General features: G+C 40.8%; 1 protein-coding gene and 1 non-coding gene across 5 annotated transcripts in view; both read left to right on the forward strand.

The window, feature by feature from the left end:
• AMPH (amphiphysin) overlaps positions 1-24,157 on the forward strand; it is a 280,138-nt gene that overhangs the window by 31,792 nt on the left and 224,189 nt on the right. The gene's annotated exons all lie outside the window — the stretch shown is intronic.
• On the forward strand, positions 8,816-8,919 carry LOC126021634 (U6 spliceosomal RNA). Its single transcript, XR_007500133.1, has one exon. It is a non-coding gene; the product is annotated as a U6 spliceosomal RNA (small nuclear RNA).

The following is a 24,157-nucleotide window of genomic DNA, read 5'->3' on the forward strand; positions in this document are numbered from 1 at the left end:
ACCTTATCAAATGCTTTCTCTGCATCTATTGATATGATCATGTGGTTTTTATTTTTCTTGTTATTGATGTTGTGTATTATGTTGATAGATTTACGGATGTTAAAACAGCCTTGCATTCCTGGGATGAAACCTACTTGATCGTAGTGGATGATCTTTTTAACGAGGCATTGAATCCTATTTGCCAGGATTTTGTTGAGGATCTTTGCATCTGCATTCATCAGTGATATTGGTCTGTAATTTTCTTTTTTAGTAGCGTCTCTGTCTGGTTTAGGTATCAAGGTGATGTTGGCTTCATAAAAGCTATTTGGAAGTGTTTCTGTTTGTTCAATTTCATGAAAGAGTCTTGCCAAGATTGGCAGTAGTTCCTCTTGGAAAGTTTGATAGAATTCATTAGTGAATCCATCTGGACCTGGGCTTTTGTTTTTCGGCAGACATTTGATTACCATTTTAATTTCATCAATGGTGATGGGGGTGTTTAGATATGCTACATCCTCTTCCTTCAACCGTGGAAGATTATAAGAGTCCAATAATTTATCCATTTCTTCCAGGTTCTCATTTTTATTGGCGTAGAGTTTTTCAAAGTAGTTTCTGATTACCCTTTGAATCTCTGTCATATCAGTTGTGATCTCTCCTTTTTCATTCCTGATACGAGTTATCAAGTTTCTCTCTCTCTCTCTTTCTTTGTTAGGTTTGCCAGTGGTCTATCAATCTTGTTTATTTTTTCAAAGAACCAACTTCTGCTTTCGTTGATCTTTCGGATTGTTTTTTGAGTTTCCACTTCGTTGATTTCTGCTCTCAGCTTTGTTATTTCCTTCTGTCTTCCTATTCTTGGGTCCTTTTGTTGAGCATTTTCTAGTTCTATTAGCTGTGTCATTAAGCTACTCAGGTAAGCTCCTTCTTTCTTCCTGATGTGTGCTTGCAAAGCTATAAATTTTCCTCTCAGTACTGCTTTTGCTGTGTCCCATAAGTTCTGAGAGTTTGTGTCTTAATTGTCATTTGTTTCCAGGAACCTTTTTATTTCCTCCTTGATTTCATCTCGGACCCACTGGTTATTGAGCATGAGGCTGTTTAACTTCCAGGTGTTAAAGTGTTTCTTCGGAGTCCCTTTGGAGTTCACAAATATTTTCAGAGCCTTGTGGTCAGCGAAGGTAGTCTGCAAAATTTCTATCCTCTTGATCTTATGGAGGTATGTTTTATGTGCCAGCATGTAGTCTATCCTGGAGAATGTCCCATGTACATTGGAGAAGAATGTGTATCCAGGTTTCTGGGGATGGAGTGTCCTATATATATCCACTAGGCCTCTTTCTTCCATTTCTCTCCTCAGGTCTAGTATATTCTTGTTGGGTTTCAGTATGGTTGACCTATCCAGTGTTGAGAAAGCCGTGTTGAGGTCCCCCACAATTATTGTGTTGTTGTTGATATTATTTTTCAGATTTGTCAACAGTTGTATTAAATATTTTGCTGGCCCCTCATTCGGTGCATATATGTTTAGGAGAGTGAATTCTTCCTGCTCTACGTACCCCTTAATTAATATAAAATGTCCATCTTTGTCCCTTACAACCTTCCTGAGTATAAAGTTTGCATTATCTGATATTAGTATGGCCACTCCAGCTTTTTAATGGGTGTTGTTTGCTTGGATAATTTTTCTCCAGCCTTTTATTTTGAGTCTATGTTTGTTCTGACTATTCAGGTGCGTTTCTTGTAGGCAGCAGAAGGTTGGATTGAGTTTTTTGATCCATTTAGCCACTCTGTGTCTCTTAACTGGTGCATTTAGTCCATTGACGTTGAGAGAAAGAATTGTCCTGGGATTTAATGCCATCTTTATTTCAAAATTTGGTGTGTCTTTTGGGTAGTCTTGTCTTAGATTAGGTCTTTCAATTTTTCTCTTAAGACTGGTTTTGTGTCTGTGAAGTTTCTGAGCTGTTTTTTGTCTGTGAAGCCATGTATTCTTCCGTCAAACCGGAAAGTGAGTTTTGCTGGGTATAGTATTCTGGGTGAAGCATTCATTTCATTCAGTCTTGTCACAATATCCCTCCACTGCTTTCTGGCATTGAGTGTTTCTGGTGACAGGTCTGCTGTAAATCTCAGGGAAGCTTGCTTGAACGTGATTTCCCCTTTTGATCTTGCTGTTTTCAGAATTCTGTCTCTATCTGTGGGATTTGTCATTGTGACTAGGATGTGTCTTGGGGTGGTTTTTCTGGGGTCTCTTTTGGTTGGTACTCTTCGGGCATGCAGGATTTGATCACATATATTCTTTAGCTTTGGAAGTTTCTCTTTAATGATATTCTTGACCGTTGATTCTTCCTGGAAATTTTCTTCCTGTGTCTCTGGGACTCCAATGATTCTTAAGTTGTTTCTCTTGATCTTATCATAGACTTCTATTTTCATCTGTTCCCATTCTTTGACTAATTTTTCCATTGTCTGCTCATTTGCTTTAAGTTTTTTGTCCAATCTCTCCTGCTGTATGGAATTGTTATGTATCTCATCTTCCACAGCACCAAGTCTATTCTCAGCTTCTGATACCCTGTCCCAGAGCTTATCCATTTTGTCATTCACTTCGTTTACTGACTTTTTCAGTCCTGTTAGTTGACATGTTATTTCAGTTTGGAGTTTTGTGATTTCTGTCTTCATATTTTCTTGGTTCTTATTAGTGTTCTGTTCAACTCGATCCGTGGTTTCTTGGAGTCCGTTGAGCATCTTCCATATTGGTAGTCTAAAGTCCTTATCTAAGAGGTTGATTAGTTGGTTGGTCATTATCTGGTCCTCAGAATTGTCATCTTCATTCTCTATGTCTGATGCTGGCCTGCATTGTTTCCCCATTGTCACACTTGTATTGTGGGTTTTTCTACGTGTTGTGGTGGTATTCATTGTCTATATGATGCAGGCAGCGCACTCCTCTGGCTCCTCCCTTTCTGGATGGGCTGACTTGCCTCTAAGGGATGGGAGTCCTCCGTGGATGAAGCCTCACACTGGGTCAAATCTTAGGCCCGAGCATGCAACAGAGAAGACAGTCCGGAGAGAAATGTTTGCTTCTGTGGTATAGAGCCGTTCTTAGTGTGATTTTTCCTTCTTGTTGCAATGGAGTTCTTTCCTTAGAAAGAGTGCACAGCCGCGTAGCGAAGCGGAGCGGCCGTGCTCCGCTGGAGCCTCTTTTGGGCCCTCTTGCAAGAGTTTCACGCAAGAGGACAGTAGACAGACATAGACAGGTCACACTCACAGTTTTTCACAGTTGGGCCCCACTGGGCCGGTGTACTTTCGCGGATTTTCCCCGCCTGGTGTCACACACAGGGAGCCGGCTTTTGCAAAGCTTAGCCAGTTTTCATGCTCTGTATTCCCTCCCTGAAAATGGCGTCTGGGCGAGCGAGGTTTCTGGAGCCTCTTTTTGCCCCACTCGCAAGAGTTTCCCGCAAGAGGACAGTAGACAGACATAGACAGGTCACACTCATAGTTTTTCACAGTTGGGCCCCACTGGGCCGGTGTACTTTCGCGGATTTTCCCCGCCTGGTGTCACACACAGGGAGCCGGCTTTTGCAAAGCTTAGCCAGTTTTCATGCTCTGTAGTCCCTCCCTGAAAATGGCGTCTGGGCGAGCGAGGTTTCTGGAGCCTCTTTTTGCCCCACTCGCAAGAGTTTCACGCAAGAGGACAGTAGACAGACATAGACAGGTCACACTCACAGTTTTTCACAGTTGGGCCCCACTGGGCCAGTGTACTTTCGCGGATTTTCCCTGCCTGGTGTCACACACAGGGAGCCGGCTTTTGCCTGTCTTTAGTTTTTATAGTTCGTAAGATGTGCTTTGGTTTACAAGTAGACCAATCATGCTGAAGCTGCATGCTACGATGAAATTGGATTTTTTCCCACGGAACACCAGACAATATCTCATGACACACTGGTGTGCTGCGGCACAGTGGTTGAAAACACTGTTCTAGAACTTGGGATATTTTGCCTTATCTGACCAAAGGGACCTCACATAGAGATTTGGTGAAGGGTTTTTGAGGTGGGGAGATTACCCTGGATTATCTGTGTCATTGGGGTTCCTAACAAAGGGAATCAGAAGGGTGTGACAAAAGAAAGTGGAAGTTGGCATCATGCGGGGTCACAAGCTTGGAATCTGAGCAGCCCCAAGCAGCTGTAAAACGAGGGGAGCCTTCTGCCCTCCAGTCTCCAGGAGGTTTATAGCATTGTTTAGTAGCCTGGTTTTAGATTTGTAATATCCAGAACAAATAGCAGATTGTGTGATTTTTTTTTTTTTTTTTGGTTTTTTGGGCCACACCCGTTAGATGCTCAGGGGTTACTCCTGGCTACGCGCTCAGAAATTGCCCCTGGCTTGGGGGGACCATATGGGACACCGGGGGATCGAACCGTGGTCCTTTCCTTGGCTAGCGCTTGTAAGGCAGACACCTTACCTCTAGCGCCACCTCGCCGGCCCCAGATTGTGTGATTTTAATTCACTAAATTTTAATGGTTTGTTGCAGGAGTGGCACAGAGTTGGGTTGGAGAGAGTTCAGCCCTATGTTCAAACCCTGGCTCTGCATCAAGTCTTTGAACCCTGCCAAGACTGAAGCCTGAGCACCACTGGGGTGTGGTACAAAAAGGAAAGAAGTTCAACCAATCAGGTTGAGGTGTGCTTCCACCTCACCTGTGGTCCAGGGGAGCCATGTCTGAACCTCCATGTTCCCTGCTGCACAGACACATGTGTGATACATGGCTTCCTTGTGTGGTTGTGCTCACACTTCCCTCTGGCAGCTCGTGGCCAGGGTTGGGCCTGGGACTTTTGCTTGTGGCTGTCTTTTGTGCTTTTATTTTGGTCCATAGAAAATATACTGATGGTTCTGCTTTGGTGACCATGATTAGTTTTTCTTGAGGGATTTTGAGCTATGTGCAGATAATCTCTCACTTTCTGGGATTCTTTGTAGTAATCTAGGATTACATACTGAAATGTTGATCTCAGTCACTCTTGTCTTTGCATCTTGAATGTTGTAATCTCAAAACGCTTCAGGATTAACCCCTGTTGCAGAAGTGGTAGATTCACCAGCAAAGTAGTTGGTTAAACAGGATTTACAGTCAGGTCTGTATAAACCTGAGGTCCTGATTCTCCAAGATACTTTCTGATCTCTGAGAAAGAGAACTATGTTCACATTTAGTCCAGCAAGTATTAAATTATCAGTACTGAGGGCTTGGAAGAATACAATGATGATTGAAGCAAGTAGGTTTTCATGTCTTATAAATTTGACTGTATCTTTGAATGCTTTCTACATAATATACTTTTAAAATAAAGCACCCCTAACAAAATTGAATTTCTTAGATTGAGCAAAGAAAAATGAACTGGAAAGGGTCATTTTCTTTCAAGGGAGAGTTTACTGGGGTATGATTTTTAACAGATCTAGACCAAGGAGTACAGTCACACCCCAGCTACTTAAGGACTTACCCCCCTTTCTTTTCCTCCTACCTCTTCCTCTCCTTTTCTTTTTGTTCTCTTCCTCTTCTTCATCTTCTTTTTTCTTCTCATCTCCTAGTAAGGCAGGCCATGATTATTCATAGTCACTTAGAGTTGAATTTCAGGAATACTGTGTTCCAGTCCTATCCCATCACCAATGCCAACTTCCACCAGTGTCCAGGTCCCCCCCTGCCCCCAGTCTCCTTAGCCTGTCTCCTTGACAGACACATTTTTTTGGGGGGCACACCCGGCGATGCTCACGGGTTACTCCTGGCTGTCTGCTCAGAAATAGCTCCTGGCAGGCATGGGGGACCATATGGGACACCAGGATTTGAACCAACCACCTTAGGTCCTGGGTCGGCTGCTTGCAAGGCAAACGCCACTGTGCTATCTCTCTGGCCTTGACAGACAAATTTTTAAGTTGAGTTGTTGTAGTCTAGGTTTCATGCTTACAGTGTTTTGAGCTTTGTGTTTTGGATATTAGTTACACCACCCTTCTACTTCACTGATGTGCCCAAGACCCCCTGGTCCCTGTTGCTTCCTGTCTGTTCTTTTTTTTTTTTTCCTGTCTGTTCTTATTTCCTCCTAGATTTCTTTTCTTCTCTGCCCTACCTTCAGTTGTCTCCCCACTCCCTTTCATAGCTTGCATTCCCTCATAGGACCAGTGCTTCTGATTAGTCCATGATTTGGGTGAGGAGAACCAACAAGAGCAGAGATGAAGTTTGCTCTCAATTTGCATTATAGCAGGACAGGGCTTGATCTGGCCTGAAGGTGTCCCCTGTGCCCAACAGTTGGGAAGGCTACTTTGGAGCTGGAGATAGATCCCTGGAGGGACTTATACCTTTGAGAGCAAGTGGAATCCAGTGATCTCAGGAGAATATAAAAAATCAACATAGTGACTTGTTGTCTTATGAATTATAAAGTCCTGGTGGTGCATGGATGATGGATGGATGGTGAGGCCTTTCTCAGCTTGTCTGGCGCCTGCAGCCCCTATGGTGGGTCTGTAGGTATCAGAGTGATGGTGAAGAAATGACCACAGGTAGTCAATAGGAGTCAGGAGACATCCAGCTTTATTTAGGCCCTAACCACCATAAGCATATCTCACATGGCTTCTAAGCTAAACAGCCTGCATCCATGCTATAACTGATCTCTCCGGCTGCATCTTCTTCCTGCTCCTTTTGTTCTTTTCCCCTTTCCCCAGGCCTTAATTACCAACCATAGACCCTTCCCAGCAGTGGGCTGATCTGACACATCTCCCCCTTCTGTATTTGAAAAACACAGAATAACAAAAGAGGAAAGGCTATCTTTTGTTTTCTTGACTTCTGCCAGTCAAAGGCAGGAAACTAATATTCCCCAAAGCATGAAGTCCAAAGTGTAAAATTAAAATATAAGTCTTTTCCATAAACATAACTTTTCTGAAAAATACACCTGTAGTTTAGAATTCTTTATTTTTGGTTTTTGGTTTTTGGTCGCACCGTGTTACTCCTGGCAGGCCCAGGGGACCATATGGGATGCTGGGATTTGAACCACCATCCTTCTGCATGTAAGGCAAATGCCCTCCCTCCATGCTATCTCTCCGGCCCTTGTTTACAATTCTTTTTTTTTTTTTTTTTTTTTTTTTTTGGTTTTTGGGCTACACCCTGCGATGCTCAGGGGTTACTCCTGGCTGTCTGCTCAGAAATAGCTCCTGGCAGGCACGGGGGACCATATGGGACACTGGGATTCAAACCAACCACCTTTGTTGTTTACAATTCTTTTTTTTTATTTTTTTATTTTATATATTTTATTTAAACACCTTGATTACATACATGATTGTGTTTGGGTTTCAGTCATGTAAAGAACACCACCCATCACCAGTGCAACATTCCTATCACCAATGTCCCACATCTCCCTCCTCCCCACCCAACCCCCGCCTGTACTGTAGACAGGCTTTCCATTTCCCTCATACATTCTCATTATCAGGACAGTTCAAAATGTAGTTATTTCTCTAACTAAACTCATCACTCTTTGTGGTGAGCTTCCTGAAGTGAGCTGGAACTTCCAGCTCTTTTCTCTTTTGTGTCTGAAAATTATTATTGCAAGAATGTCTTTCATTTTTCTTAAAACCCATAGATGAGTGAGACCATTCTGTGTTTTTTTCTCTCTCTCTCTCTCTCTGACTTATTTCACTCAGCATAATAGATTCCGTGTACATCCATGTATAGGAAAATTTTATGACTTCATCTCTCCTGACAGCTGCATAATATTCCATTGTGTATATGTACCACAGTTTCTTTAGCATTTGTCTGTTGAAGGGTATCTTGGTTTCCAGAGTCTTGCTATGGTAAATAGTGCTGCAATGAATATAGGTGTAAGGAAGGGGTTTTTGTATTGTTTTTTTTTTTTTTTTTTTTTTTTTTTGTGTGTGTTCCTAGGGTATATTCCTAGGAGTGGTATAGCTGGATCGTATGGGAGCTCGATTTTCAGTTTTTGGAGGAATCTCCATATCACTTTCCATAAAGGTTGAACTAGACGGCATTCCCACCAGCAGTGGATAAGAGTTCCTTTCTCTCCACATCTGTTTACAATTCTTAATGGTATTTAACCAAGCACTTTTATACTGGAACATCCTTAGTTCTTTTCAGTGACCAAGAAAAAATAAACATAGTGACCAATCAACATAGTGACCAAGAATTTGTGCTGGTCTTTTTAATACTTTGTTTGGTTAGGTAGGATGTGCTGTTCTGCTCACTGTTAGCTGGTACATTCATCTGCGACAGTACCTCCACTTTATGAACTATCTGGCATACTTATGTGGAAATTGTATCCTGGTCAATGCCCTACCTACTCTACTATTATTCTGGCCCCAGTCTGTTTGTTTTTTTCATATAAAGACAAATTTCCTTATAACAAGGTTGGACTAAAAATACTTAACTTAGGCTCACTAATGAGTGTTGGTATGAAAGGTGCATAGAAAAACATTAACAGGGCTGGAGCAATAACACAGTGGTAGGGTGTTTGCCTTGCATGTGGCCGGCATGGGATTATTAGCCTGGGAATGACCTGGGTTTGATTCCTGGCATCCCATATGGTTCCTTGATCCTGTCAGGATCAATTGCCTTTTTTTTTTGTTTTTTTGTTTTTTTTGGGTTTTTTTGGGTCACACCCGGCATCACTCAGAGGCTCCTCCTGGTTCTATGCTCAGAAATCGCTCCTGGCAGGCTCAGGGGACCATATGGACATCGGGATTTGAACCGATGACCTTCTGCATGAAAAGCAAACGCCTTACCCTCCATGCTATCTCTCCGGCCCCCAGGATCGATTTCTGAGCACAGAGTTGGGGTAACCTTTGAGTGCCTCCTGGTGTGACCCAACCCTCCTAAAAAATACCCAGGAGCTTTTGCTTTGGCAGCACATATACTAAAATTGGAACGATACAGAGAAGATTAGCCATGGCCCCTGCGCAAGAATGACACGCAAATTCGTGAAGCGTTCCATATTAAAAGAAAAACTCAGGAAAACATTGACAAAATGAATGTAGACAGGAATTATTCTCAACCTGATAGGTCATGTCTATTAAATGCTGGACTGACTTAATATATAGCTTCTTATTAATATTCTAGGTTTAATAACACAAAATTGACATGAAATGAAAGTGATTATTTCACATTAAGTTGAATTACTTGAAGTGCAACAGTTAAAATAGTGGATCAGGAAAATAGGCTGATGACTCACTCACTTGAGAGGTTTTTTTTTTTTGTTTGTTTTTGTTTTTTTGGTTTTTGGGCCACACCCGGCGGTGCTCAGGGGTTACTCCTGGCTGTCTGCTCAGAAATAGCTCCTGGCAGGCACGGGGGACCATATGGGACGCCGGGATTCGAACCAACCACCTTTGGTCCTGGATCGGCTGCTTGCAAGGCAAACACCACTGTGCTATCTCTCCGGGCCCTCACTTGAGAGTTTTTAAAAGAAGTTGTCAAAGCGGTACAGAAAAAGAGGTCAGATTAATTGACAGTAAATTCATTTAAATTGGTATTTGTACTTTTTACTGGATGAAACAAAAGGAAGGGGAAAAGACCCAACTTATGGCTGTGAATTCCCCAGTATGACAGTGACCATTGGAAATGATCCCTCTATACAAGAACTGGGTGCTGAAAAGAGGTAAAATGACATACACAATACCCTTTTAGTAACAATATTGCAAACAACAGTGCCAAAAGGTGAAAGAGAGAAAAGGAGAGAGGGAAGGGGGAGGAGAAGGGAAGATGGGGAAAGGGGAGGAAAGGGGAGGAAGAGAAGTAAAGAAAGAGAATGAGAATGTTTGCCTTAGACACAGTCAGGGAGGTTGGAAGGGAAACTGGGGACATGGAATACTTTCCTCATGATAGTGTACAATCTGCAAAGCATGGATCTGAAAGGTAATAAAATAATAGTTCAAAAGTATATTTTTAGTTCTGTGTTAATAACCAATTGCTATTCCCAATGGCCTAATCATGGCATCTACCGCAACTCTCATTGATAAATGACTACATGCAGAAGCTGTGATAAATGTACTCAAGAGAATACTGCCATTGAAAGAAATGAAATATATCTTCTGGGATAAAATGGATGAAATAGTGAAGGAGAGTCGACTTTTTTATGAGATACTAAAAATATAGATTCACAAATCATTAGGAAATTATAAAAAACTAAAATAAAGTCATATATATGTCTGAGTCTTTGATTAGTTCTCTTTGGATCATTAAATCATTGATTTTTCTGCATTGTGTTTACAATCAGAATGAGAATTAATGTGCAGAAGGAAAAGATGTTACTGATGTATAAGAGCAATGGTGAATACAGTCAGAAATCAAAGGTAGAAAAGTCTATCGGAGCCAACTACCAAAATAGATACCATATCTACAGAAGAGATTTCACTCCATTAAAAAAACACAAACTATTTGATCATGTGGGGCTGGACTGGCAGCACAGTGGTAGGGCATTTGCCTTGTACATGGCTGACTTATGATGGGTTCGATTCCAGGTATCCCATATGGTCCCCTGAGCCAGAAGCGATTTCTGAGCGCAAAGCCAGGAGTAACCCCTGAGTGCTGCTGGGTGTGGCCCAAAAAACTAAAAAAAGTGATCATAAACAAGGTTTAGAGATAAGGATATTGGGGCCGGGAAGGTGGCGCTAGAGATAAGGTGTCTGCCTTGCAAGCGCTAGCGTAGGACGGACCGTGGTTTGATCCCCCAGCATCCCAAATGGGTATGGCCCAAAAACCAAAAAAAAAAAAAAAAGAGATAAGGATATTTTCAGATTCTAATACAGCCCACAGCATGTAGTGCCATTATGTTTTATTGAGAGTTCTGTGGTGGGTGTTATTATGAACTGTTTACATAGATTTTTACCCTCTCTGAATCTTCTCAGTGGGTATCAGACAATGAATTACTCAAAAGTATCTAAATCAAATATTGATAATTGTCATAAAATATTTTTACATTGAACTGCTAATTGCAGAAATGATTCAAACCTCTCTAGATCAGTTACATGATCTGCTGAACTTAATGATTCATTTTTATTCCTTTGTTATTATATGGAAAATATTCAATAGATGGCAATTACTTACTATAATAAAATCTTCATGATGATGAATTCCCTTTAAGTGGAGATGGAGTGACATATACGTGAATCTTCCTGAATTGATGTTGGTGTCGTATGATTTCATAAATTAGCAAAAGTGATTTGAATCGGTAGCTTTTTTTTTTTTGTGTGTGGTTTTTGGGTCACACTCGGCAGTGCTCAGGGGTTATTCCTGGCTCCAGGCTCAGAAATTGCTCCTGGCAGGCATGGGGGACCATATGGGGTGCCGGGATTCGAACCGATGACCTCCTGCATGAAAGGCAAATGCCTTACCTCCATGCTATCTCTCCGGCCCCGAATCGGTAGCTTTTTAAAAAGTATTGATTTTATCAAAACCACTGGGTAAAGTGAATGTTTCTTCAGTCTTTTGAGGTTACTCTGAAAGGTGACAAAAACTGCATATTCCTTTTGATGTTCAGCTTTGTTAGTATGCAAAAAAATGAGCTAACATTTTTTGTTTGGTTTTGGATCACATCTGCAACTACTCAGGGCTTCCTCGGAGGCTGTGTGCTCAGGATTCACACTTGCCTGAGCTTCCAGGTTGATATGTGGTCCCACGGACCTAAGCAGAGTTAGCTGCATCCAAGGGAAGTGCACTCTCTCTCCAGTCCCCTGAAATACCTGTATCTTTTCATTTTTAACCACTGTTGCTTTCTTCCTATGGGTCAGGTGCCATTGGACTTAGCTAAAATACTGAGATAGAAGCTGTTGAAGGAGAGAGAGGACTATATTTGAATGTGGTTATCTGGACCATTGTATTGATGAAATCAAAGGGAAGGTAGATTCAAGCGGTGATGGATGTCTTGGTAAAGGGACAAAGGATTGGAGCTGTCTCTGTGCTGGCTCAGTGAGTGGGAGATAGGTGGGCAGGATGGAGGGAACTTTGGGACAGAGTTGTTAGGACTTCGTTATATTGGAAAGAGCAAAAAGGACATTTAAGGACAATTTTTGATGTGAGTTGATGAAATAAATTTGGAAAGAAGGGGATTGGACTTTACCCTTTGTTACTTTTTTTTTTGCCTGTTAGAAGCTTTACTTTCATTATTCTCCAGCTGCAATTTGGAAATATTTAACTGTAACTACAATACGAAGGCACAACTCTATTTGAACTTTACTGGCTGTCTTAATATTCTTCCTGTCCATTAGAGAACCACTTCAGAAACTCAGCTCCTAGCTGCTAAGTTCCCTGTTTCAGACCCCAGATGTATTATTTTTACAAATCTGGTTTTGTGTTTTTGCTTTCTTGTCATTTTTAATTTTTAATACATTTTATTAATTTTTATTGAGGCCCATGTGAATTACAAGTCTTTCACAGTTATATTTAAGGTACATAGTGACAGTGAATTAGGGCAATTCCCCACCACCAGTGTTGACCTTCCTTCACCCCTGTTTCCAGCATGCATCCCACTAATCCCCTTTGTATATAATTTGTTGTAGATCTTGATTTTGTTGTCATCATTTTTAGATGGAGTTCTAATCATTGAATAAGACCACAAGCAGGTCTTATGATCCAAAATAGAGCTCAGATTATTTTCTGCAGTCCACAATATATATTTTTAGTCCAAAATCTCTACAACTTTTAAAATGGGAAAAACTCCAAATGACTTAAGTAATGTTTTTTCCCCCTTTTTTTGGATAATAATGCTGAGGGCCTCTTCTCTTTTATTTATTTTTATTTTATTTTATTTGGTTTGTAGAAGCACAGATCCTTACCTCAGCTATTTATTCATGTCCACAGCCGGCATCTTTATTTAGATTCTAGCACCTAAACAATCCTTTTAACTGCTCCCCCAGCCTCCATCCCCTTCAACATGACTTTCCCCTGTCCTTATTACGTCTACCTTGTGGACCTACACAGACCTGGGCCATCTTTCTGAGGGAAAGTGGGGAGCAGAGATGGTGCATGGAGAGGGAAGGATGCTTAGAGGCAGAAGGTTATGGAAGAAGCTGGTTCCATGAGTAAATGGGGGCACTTACTATGTAGAATTCATATGTGGACACATTTTTCTTAGTCCCAGACCACAGAATTCTAGAAGACTCTTCCTGACGAGTTTCCCTGAACAAGTAACTCATCTGGAGGACTGAACTTATGAACTCGTGTATATTTGTTCATTTATTTATTTGTTTATTGGTTTTTGGGCCACACCTGGTGACGCTTAGGGGTTACTCCTGGCTATGTGCTCAGAAATTGCTTCTGACTCGGAAGACCATTTGGGACGCCATGGATCAAACCGCAGTCCCTCCTAGGTCAGCTGCGTGCAAGGCAAATGACCTACGTCTGCACCACTGCTCTGGGCCCTGAATTCATGTTTCTTTTCTCCTACATTTTGTATGTGCTACACATAACATACAACAGCTCAGAGTCAGTCTTAAAATTCTTCCTTTTTTGTTTTTGATTTGGACCCATCTCATCTCTACTCTGTACTTGACTGAAAGGTTCCTTAGCCTTTGCATCTCCTTAGATGATCAGTTGAAACACTATTGCTAATAAACTGTTTCTAGGAATCATTTTGGAATAGTAACATTGACTTTTCTCATCTTGCTAAGATGGACCAATCTTAGATGATATTTGGTTTGAGTTTATTTGGTTAACCCAAAGTATTAGATTTAAAGCAACAGTCCATGCATTTAACTACAAGAATCCACATAATAAACTGACTTTTATATTTGTATTTTTATATATTTATATATTTTATATATTACATAACATGATACATTTTATATATTTAATATTTTTATATTTTTCTTTTTTATTTTACTTCCTTTTTTGACAGTAAACAGTGACCAGAAACAGTGACCACCCACTGTTGTGTATAAAAATCTCAGGGAGATCAAGTTACTGCTGATGTTCAGATATCTTCTAGTAACTGGGTAATAATCATCCCTTTAGAATTTTAGTGTTTGTTTTTGTTTGTGTGTGTGTATTTTATGCATACTCTCTGATATGAGTTGATAAGCAGTAATGTGGAGTACTGTCCTCCAAATAACTTATTTGCAGGCTGAAAGAGGTAGTGTGCTTTGGCAAAGTATTTTGGGGGCTTCAGAAAAAAATACATGGAGGAACTTGGAACTCACTGGGTCCATCCATATCTATTTTCAGTCTTGGCAAAAACCTTGTTAACCTAGACTCCTTCCTTCTTGCCCCACATACAGGCTATCAATAAATGATGTTATTTCCAGTGTAGGAACACAACTGGAAGTAGTTCTTTACCAGGCCACCATCCCCTCATCTGCTTATAGAACTAGTTGAATTTGGAGTTTTGTTTCTGTCCTTAGTTCCTATAATCTGTCCTTCACATGATCACCAGAATATACCAATCTGTTGCCAAAGCTGCCTGTGCCATTGTTCTTAACCAAGTGCTTCCTGGTCAGGGTCTGCAAGACTTTTCTTTGACTTCAGTCTTTATTACCCTCTCCTCAGCCATCACTTCATTGCTCTGTTCTCTGGGTTCCTTACTGCATCTTGCTTATTTCCACCACTTAACACACTAGACATTGTGTTCTTATTGCTTTTCTTCTCAGTTCCCTGCTGTTTGGGGGCAGGGATTTTTGACTGTATGGCCCCACTTCATTTCCTTTGTTAAGAAAAACTGAAACCCCACAGATGTTTGTTGATAAGGGACAAAAATTGTTGAAAACATGTTGCCCAGTCAGATCTAATGTGGCATTCTTCTTTAGAAAACAGAACTGTGAAGCCATGCAGCAAATTCTCACTTGCTGTTTTCATAGAGGCAGTTAACATATGTGATAGTATTGAAAGCAGCAAAGGGAAAATTACTGGTCCTTCAATATTTGTATTTGATTAAATGTAAGAGGCACCCAGGAGCTTTGCTCATTATTCCTTGGTATTGTGGTTGTAAGTCTGTAGTACTTGATCCCTTGATCACACATTCATTAGAGTGCTTTGGAAGCATGTTTTCATTTTTTTAAAAGAATGTCAAGGCTAATTAATGGATATGTCCATGTACTGAAAGAATAGATTCTTTTTTCATCAGCGTGAAACAGATGCTTCCATTAGTACCAGAAAAGGATCAAATATTTTTTCTATTTCCTAGATGTTTTGCAGTTTCTTTCCTGTAGAAAATCCTTTATTCATATCATTTAGTCAGCATTTTAATTTACTCTATGGTGTGCCATGTATTTCACAGGCTATAAAGAGAGTATCAAAATAATATTTATACTCTACATTACATTGCATTTCAGTTTAGAGATAGATACAAGTTCTTAAGAAATGATTAGTGAAAGTGTCTAATTACAATGAAAATCATCCTGCTTTACCAGTCATCAGGGATTTTAGATATACTGGACACCTTCCTCAATATCTGTCCAAGCACATGCTCTTGTCTAATTTTCTGCACAGTAGGTGTTAGTGTCTGGTCTCATTGATGACTGAGGTGAGATGCAATGAACTCAAGGAACTGGCTCAAAATCCTGCAAGTAGAAACTGAATTTGAATCAAGGCCAGTAGAACTCAAGGTTATTTCTCTTCCTGTGCAAACATGACTGAGGAAGGTGTCACAAGGGGGAAAAGAACTTACCATTGGACACATTCTTCATGAATGCTGAATGGAGGGATAGACGTTAGATGGCCCACCAGAGTTAAAGAGGTAAAGACAGGAGCAGTGGCTCTCCCTCAGTCCAACTGTGGCATTGTCTACAACTTGGTGCTGAGTTTATAGGAGAGGACAGGATGAGAGTTCTGAGGACTTGTGAACTAGCTTATTTTCCCAATTTGGGGACCTTTCAAAATTAGAATAGAATTTGCCATAAGGAGCTATATTGGACTTCCAAGATTATTTTTAGTGGAAATTAGGTTCACCCCAGAGGATTTGGGTGGGAATGAGAAAAGACCTGATTGCTCAGGAGAGGAAAATAGAATGGAGTGTCATCACATTTGGTTTGAGGACAGAGCACCCTGGCCTTACTTAAGCCACAGATGGGCCTGCACATTGATTCTCCTTCTATCATCTTGAGAGAGAAGCCTGGTGGCATGTTTTTTCTTCATCAACTTTCTGATCATGATCAGACATTCTCTGACAAATAGGAAACAAGGCTGAAGATTTTTTTTGCAAGGTGGTGTGTGTGTGTGTGTGTGTGTGTGTGTGCATACATGCATATGAACTTAGAAAGCTGTAGCATATACATCATAGAATGTAGCCTGCAATATTACTGCATTTTGAGTGTCCATTAAAAATTTCATATATAAAATCATATTGATCTTAAAAATAAAGCTTTTCCTATTCTTCTGAAAAAAATCTTAAAACTTTTCATAGAGATCTCTGACTGTATACAATTTTTTTGTGGGGGTGCACAACCCATGACACTCAGGGGTTACTCCTAACTATGCACTTAGAAATCTCTCCTGGCTTGGGAGACCATATGGGACACCAGGGTATTGAACCACGGTCTATCCTAGGTCAGCTGCATGCAAGGCAAGTGCCCTACCACTGCACCAGTGCTCCAGTCCCTGTATATGGTTTTTATTTCCAGTACAACTACCTTTTGAGTTTTCTGCTGTTTCCCAGAGCATTGCACCTTATATGCCACAGTTATTTGAGATAAAACACCCTTTGAGGAAGTGAGAGGAGATGGGGGAGAGACAGACAGACAGACAGACAGACACAGAGAGACAGAGAGAGAAGAAAAAAATGTCTGCAAAAAAGAAGGCAGGTGAGAGGGTAGTGGGGAGGGCAGAAGGGAAACTGGGATCTTTGGTGGCAAGAAATGTGCACTGGGGAAGGTATTGTATGCAGTATGACTGAAACTCTATCATGAATAACTTAGTAAATGAAAAAAAAAACAACTGTTCTATGAACAGCCTTGTAAACCACAGTGTTTAAATAAAGTGATTTAAAAAAAGCACCCTTTGAAAACTCTGTATGATACTCTCCCTGGAAATTTTTATCCTAAGCAACAAGAACCCATTAGATTTAATTTTTCAGCCATCCTCCTTGTTGTGATTTCCAGTCACAGAAATGTTTTCATTGCCTGTGACAAGGTCATTTGTAACCATGAGCTCACAGGTGCCCACTCTGGATATAACAAACTCACCCTGATGCATGTTGAGTCAAGTCTAGTCATCTACCAAGTTGTGCTTCCCTGTTCTCATTTGATTATGGAGAGCTTTATTAGGACTTGAGACAAGTTTTCCCCTTGTGATTCCTGTTTGTCTCCCAAATTATTACACAGTTCTGAATTTATAGGAATATGAAATACCTATATATAAACCAAACATTTACTAATGACGGATAGTAAATAAAAGATTTCAATGCATTAAAAATTACCATTATCCCACATGGGGAAGTGATCCCTACATAGCTGATAGTAAACAATAAAGGCAAAATGAAAGGCAATACTAGACCAGTTGCAAAAGAATTGCGACTTATGGCCCAGGATTGCTTCCAGTGTGGGCAGCATTGCTTAATTCTTAAGTGCTAGCTTCCAGGTCAGGGTGAGGAGTATTTGGCTTAATAGATTCATTCCATTCCCTGTTACCAAAAAAAAAAAAAAAAAAAAAAGAAAAGAAAAGAAAAATTACTTAAGAAAAATAAGAATCTGGGAGCAATATATTATTATTGCTTGTAGTAATTAGTTATATGCAAAATCTTATTCTTAGTGCAATAATTTTTGTGCAATAAAATCTTATTTTCATATGAGGTAAAAAATAATTTCTTAAGATTGTTGCACTGAAGATAGTCAGATAATGATAGAAACATGTACTGTGTGACTTATATGCAGCTGTTTTGATGGTTGATCTAAGTTGACATAGTCTAGAAACCAAGGCATAGAAGACTACGGTGCTTACAAAGTAGCTTATGAAACAACCAGCCTTTCTCAATACAGACATTTTTTTTAGATTTTGATAAATGTTTTTAATAAAATAAAAGACATCAGGTTAAATATACAGTATTTTTACAGTATTTTTTAAATATAATTTTTATTTTGAACATAGTGGCTTACATATTGTTGACAATAATATTTTAGGTACATATTTACATAAAATCAGGGGGATTCCCATCATCGATTTGTCCCCCCTATACCTCTGTTTTCGTCCTACCTCCCAAATCCTCCTCCCTTACCCCCAGGGCTGGTAGAAAATGTGGTCCCCTCTGTACCTAGTTTACTACTTAGTAGTCTTGCACCTGTTTGGTCTTGGTGCCTCCCTTATTTCCCCCTCTAACTGGGAGGCAGGACTAGATAGTTCAACTTAAGTGGTTTTGTTTGAAGAAGAGAAAAGTAATAAACTGGGGTAAAAGTCTAATACGCCGAAAATAGGCAGGATCCTTCTAGAGGCTCTCATCATCGGTTTGAAAGACTAAGGAGAAAAATGAGGTGTAACACCCCAACAGTACAAAAAGAAGTGTCAGATATCCAGTGAGCACTCCAACAATAACAACGATAAGCACCACAAAAATAGCCATGGTCTTGAGATAAAAAACATGGCAGTGGGGCCAGGCGGTGGCGCAAGAGGTAAGGTGCCTGCCTTACCTGCGCTAGCCTTGGACAGGACCGCGGTTCGATCCCCCGGCGTCCCATATGGTCCCCCAAGCCAGGAGCGACTTCTGAGCACATGGCCAGGAGTAACCCCTGAGCGTCACAGGGTGTGGCCCAAAAACCAAAAAAAAAAAAAAAAAACAACAAAAAACATGGCAGGGCATATAAAGAAAGAAAAGAAAAGAAGGAAAAAACATAAATGTAAATGGGGACAACAACTTCAATAACCACACCAAAACAAGGAAATTGACAAGAAGTAGATAGGTAAATAAAAAGAAAAAATAATTAAAAAAATGAGTATTTAAAAAAATAACATATATAAAAAAAATAAAAAATGTTTTGTGTTTTTTGCCTTTTTTCCCCTCCTGCAATGGCACAGTAACCATTGGGGTCATTTGAAAAGGATTTTACTTGGCCTAAGAGATATGGGGTTTCTCCACCCTTGTAGTATATTGTCATGGGATTAACTATAGACTCCGTTCAGGTTCATTTACTCTCCCCTTGGTGCTTTCATGGTGTTTGGAAGGCTTCTGCTCCTTCCTGGGTGATAAAATCAGACCTCTGTATCTAGAGATCTCAGTATCTGCACAGGTCCAGGAGTGGGATTTATGATGAAGTCTTTCTTTGTGGTTCTAGAAGTTCTGTTCCCTCAGTGTCATTTTAATCCCTCTTCTGTGGTTGGTGGTCTTGGTCTTTGCACTGAACCTAGGGTGGCACCTAGGATAGCGCCTTTCATTGTGTTTCTAGAAACCCCATTCCGTTGCAATTGTCTCAGCCAGACCTTTGGAACTGGGAATGATGGTTGTTGTGCAGGTTGTAATTCAAACCCTAGACTGGGGCTTTTTTATTGGTTCCAAGATATATACAGTCCATTCATGGTTCTAGTAGCCAGTCACCTGTAAATTGCGATTTTGGCTTTTGGACCGACCAAAGGGTGACAAGTTTTCTGATTTTGTCTTATCATTAGCTGGTGAGGTAGGATAACCTGCTCTTAGGTCAGGTTGTTCCCATTTTCCTCATTGTCAGGATATCATATGAGCTGGCACTTGTTGGTGTCCCAGCAGTATTAAGGATGTCCCAGTTGGGATTTGTTTCTCGTAGCTGTTGTGAAGATCTTTGTCGTTTCTATATTTGGGATCCAGGGTTCAAGGCTGGACGGATGGTGTCTGATCACCTGGGGTCTAAGTTGGGTCCGCATGACATATTTTCAAGGTGGGAGATATCCTTGTATTGTAAACAAGTATGAGTTCTTATCCCTAGTAGATAAGAGCTCGTTTTTATATGTAGGATTTCCCCTTTTATTAGTGTGCCTTTGCAGGGAGTAATGGTGCTACTTTATATTGTCGGTGCATTTAAATATATATGTGCTCACCTATTATACAGACATTTTATATCACATCAACATTGAGATAAATATGAGATGAGAGATGAGAGATGGAGTGAGGAATTTGGTAAGATTCCGAGATCAGAGTTAGACATGAATCTGGCTCTCTCTTAAACACTTATATAACCTGCTTGCTTCTGTGTATCTTTGCCTGCTTGCTTTCCACTTATGTTATCTCTTGAACACATATCACTTCCTTTTCTTGGCATCTCTTTATCTGTCTTCCACATTTTGTTTTTGGACCACACAGAGCAGTGCTCAAGACTGACTCCTGGCTCAGAGTTTAGTAAAGTACTATTTAGAGTAGTTTTGGAAGGAGCTGATTCTCCTCAATGACTAGTAAGTACCACAGGATTAAAGTCTGACCAAACTATTTAAAAAACAATGTTATGTACGAGACTGCTGGTTTTCTAATGAGAAGTTTGTTTTGCTCAAAGAATGCATTTAAAAAATTTTGCTTGTGAACAGTCTGGGCATGTGGTACAAGAATGGCAGAGTCTGGGTGATGGGGCATAGGTTTCTTCTGCCATTATCTCTACCGAGGTCTGTGTCAGAGAATGTTCATAATGAACTTTTTTATACATTTAAATGAATCAAGGCTGGTATTTTCTATTGAAGAAGCCAGAAGAGATAGGCATGTTTTAATCTCATGTTTGACCTCACATCTTTTAGACTTTTTTTAATGTATCAGATCATTACTTATAGGTTGAGAAGCAAACAAAGTGAAAGCTAAATTCAGAAGAAATGTGAGAAACATGACATTGCAGAGATGAAGCTTAGGAAAAGAAATACCTCTCAGGATAGCTGTAAGCTCACTGTCCTCTGATTTGAGCATTATGTAAGTGTAATCCTCTGTGTAGCCAGAGCCATGCATTTATTTATACACAATTCTCCTATCGGAAGAAGTACTCCATGCTGCAGCATGATTGAGATTTAGAAATTTTACCATCTCTGGCACTTTAGTGATGAAGGATATTCAAATCCGGCCCTCACGACATTTAAATAGATTAGAGTAGACAGGAACATTCCACAGCACAGTGGGCCAAAAGATCTTTAATAGATCTGTGCACTAAAAACCCAGGTCTGTCTTGTGTGAAATCACATCAAAACCTATTGTATAAAGTGCTTTTTGTCACTTTCTTCACCGGAGGATGTTTGGATGTAAAGAGAGGATTTTTTTTTACCCTTGGAGCAAAAGTGATAGTACAGGGATAAAGACCTTGGTTGAGCAACAGTGTGATCTGGAGTTCCTTGAGTACTTCTAGTAGTAATCCCTGAGCACGTCAGGTTGTGGCTCCAAAATTAAAAAAAAAAAAAAAAGACTGAAGAGAATTCATTAAAAAAAAATCTAGGGCATACCTGCAGGACCAGGAACTACAGATGACCTTAGATCAGGGCTTTCTATCACCTGTTGGTATTCTCTAGCTTGGCAAGTGCCCCAGGAATGTCCTGATAAAGTTGCATCCTCCAATGTTTGACTTGTCAATCTGGAAAAATATGTTACTCCTCTCCCCCTTCCCCAAAAGAAGTAAGGGCTTTGGACCAGGGCCTTGAAGTGAGATTGCTCTAGGTCTCATTTTCATAATAAATGGCCTTGATGATATCTCATCAACTCCTGGGAATGATATCAGTTATCTTTTTCATTCGTTTTTGAGCCACACCCAGCGACGGGCAGGACTTAACCTCTGACTATGCATTGAGGATTCAATCACTCCTGGCAATGTTTAGGGGACCATATGGGCAGCTGGGGATTGAACCTGAATGGTCTGTGTCCATGGCATGCACCATACCTGCTGTCCTATCTCTCTAGCCCCAGGAATCTAAACCTGGTAGTATTGGGAAAGAGAGAGGAAGAACTGCTCACTGAAATGGTGCACAAGAAATGTGAATCCCTTACTGCTGCCATTGAAAACCACTGGCTCAGGAGCCTGAGAGTTTGGATAAGTGTTCTGCAGTTTTACAAAGTTGGAAATTGTCAATTTATTCCTTGTTGTCATAGAGGATTCCTCGATAACAGTAATTTTATTCATAAGAGGCAGGACATTTTAGTCTCTAATCTGGTGGTGGGAATGTAGAGCTGGTGGCTGCTTGGCCATAGTCCATACACCTTTGGTATGGATTCTCCTCTGTGGTACAGGTGGTCCAACCAGGTTTCATCTGCTAAGCTGCTGAGGCAATGAAGGAATCCGGTCATGTGTCCAATAGAAGGCTAAATGAAGGGAGAGTACCAGAAAGGCTGCTGTCCATCCTTGTCTGTTTTTCAGTTCTCCACCGCTGATTGGACTGTTCAGGTCTCTGTGAAGTCCTTTCCTTTTTCCACCACATAATGTGTTTTCTGGTCAAATGACAAGAATTACCTTCCAGCATACACCTAAGGGGAACTTTCCTTATGGCAGAATGATCTTCCGGGGAGCATTGTCTAACGTGCTACTCCTTAGGTGGCAAGGAAGGTGCTAGATCTTCATTCTGATGGACTTCGTTGTGGACATACCTTGTGGGACTGTGTTCATCTAGAGTGGGACAAAATTGGGTCAAGATGAGGCTGAGTAGGTCACTTGCCTTGCACACGGTGGACCCAGGTTCTATCCCGGCCATCTCCTATGTTCCCTTGAGCACTATCAGGAGTAATTCCTGAGTGCAGAGCCAGGAATAATCCCTGAGTATTACTAGGTTTGGTCCAATCCCCCATTTCCTCCCCCAAAGAGGCCGATTAGCAAGGACTTTGCTCATTTCTTTTTAAAAATAAAGTTGATGATTGAGTGTCCGTCATAGTGTTCCAGCCTCATCCTTTCACCAGAGCACATTTTCTACTACCTATGTCCCAGTTCCCCTCCCGCCTTCACCTCTTCCCCAACAGACAATTTTTTTACCTTTCTTTTTACCTTTCCCCCTTCCCTCTAGACACTGTGATTTGCAAGATTGTTGTAATACTGTGCATGTCCTCCATTCAGCATTAAGTTCTTGTCCAGAGTGATCTTTGCCAACTATCAGTTTTTTCCACTATTTTCCACTGTCAGTTCCCTCTCAGTTCTAACTGCACTCCCCCACTCTTTGTGGCAAGCTTCCTACACACACACTGGTCCTGGTGTGACTCGTATCTTTGGGTGGAAGGAGACCTTTTTACTAAAATGAACTACCACCTTGGTGGCTTTGCTGATATCCATGTGTGAGCAGGAGACAGATCAAGCCCAGTCTGTATTATTCTATAAGGATGGAAAACTACCAAAGACTAACTAGAGTCACTTCAAAAGAATATAGACACCAACTCAGAAGTGTCCTTGGACTCGAGATGTCATGTGAAGAGCATGGAGAACGCCAATGACTCAGCAAATTTAAGCAAACCAATAAATAGTCTTATAACTGTTTTTGAGGAAAGGCACTTATAAAAAATACTAGTTGTAACACACAGGCATTGTCAGGGTATCAGAAAACCGAGGACCAAATCCTAAATCCTCAAAACACACTGACAGACTTTTCTTTCTCAGGATATTTTGAAGCAGAAAGAACACAGCTGATAGTGACATGGTTCTGGTGAGAGTCAGGGTCCTTGAGAGACTGTTTTCTAAGGTAGCAGCTTAAAGGGTCCTGGTGGGCAGTGTGCATGCAGGACTCTAGGCTTGTGTTTCACCACAGTCTCTGATGTGAAGGCTCAATGCATTGTCCCTTTGTAATACAGCTGTGTTGAGGGTTTGTTTCCTTATTAGTGAGCAGATTCCCAGTGGGCAGAGACTCATTAATTCTCTTTAGTAGCTCCTTAGGAAGGAGCTGTGCATGGTGTAGCAGAGCCTCTGAGTGAATACACTGAATGAGCATATATAGACTACGTACAATATATTTTTTTACTAAAAGGGTTCTGCCTCAGACTGCATGCTGGAGGCTTTATTATGAATATCTACAAATGAATTTTCCTTATGAGTCCTTTCTTATGTATATTTAGGATAAGGGCATCCTGGTATTACTTAAATTTTGGAAGGGTGTTTGGGCCATACCTGAAGATGCTCAGAGGTTTCTCCTGACTCTGCTCTCAGGGATCATTCCTGGTGGAGCTCAGGACTATAGGAGATCCTGGGGATTAAACCAGGGTTGTTGCGTGCAAGGTAAGCACCCTACCCACCTTGCTCTCTTGCTATGAGGGGGGCACACCCAGTGTTTCTCAGGGGTTACTCCTGGCTCTGTGCTCTGAAATTACTCTCAATTAGTAGGCTCTGGGGACCATATGGGATGCCATGAATTGCTTTTTG

The sequence above is a fragment of the Suncus etruscus genome, chromosome 10 (genome assembly GCF_024139225.1).
Source record: "Suncus etruscus isolate mSunEtr1 chromosome 10, mSunEtr1.pri.cur, whole genome shotgun sequence".
NCBI classification, from domain to species: Eukaryota; Metazoa; Chordata; class Mammalia; order Eulipotyphla; family Soricidae; genus Suncus; species Suncus etruscus.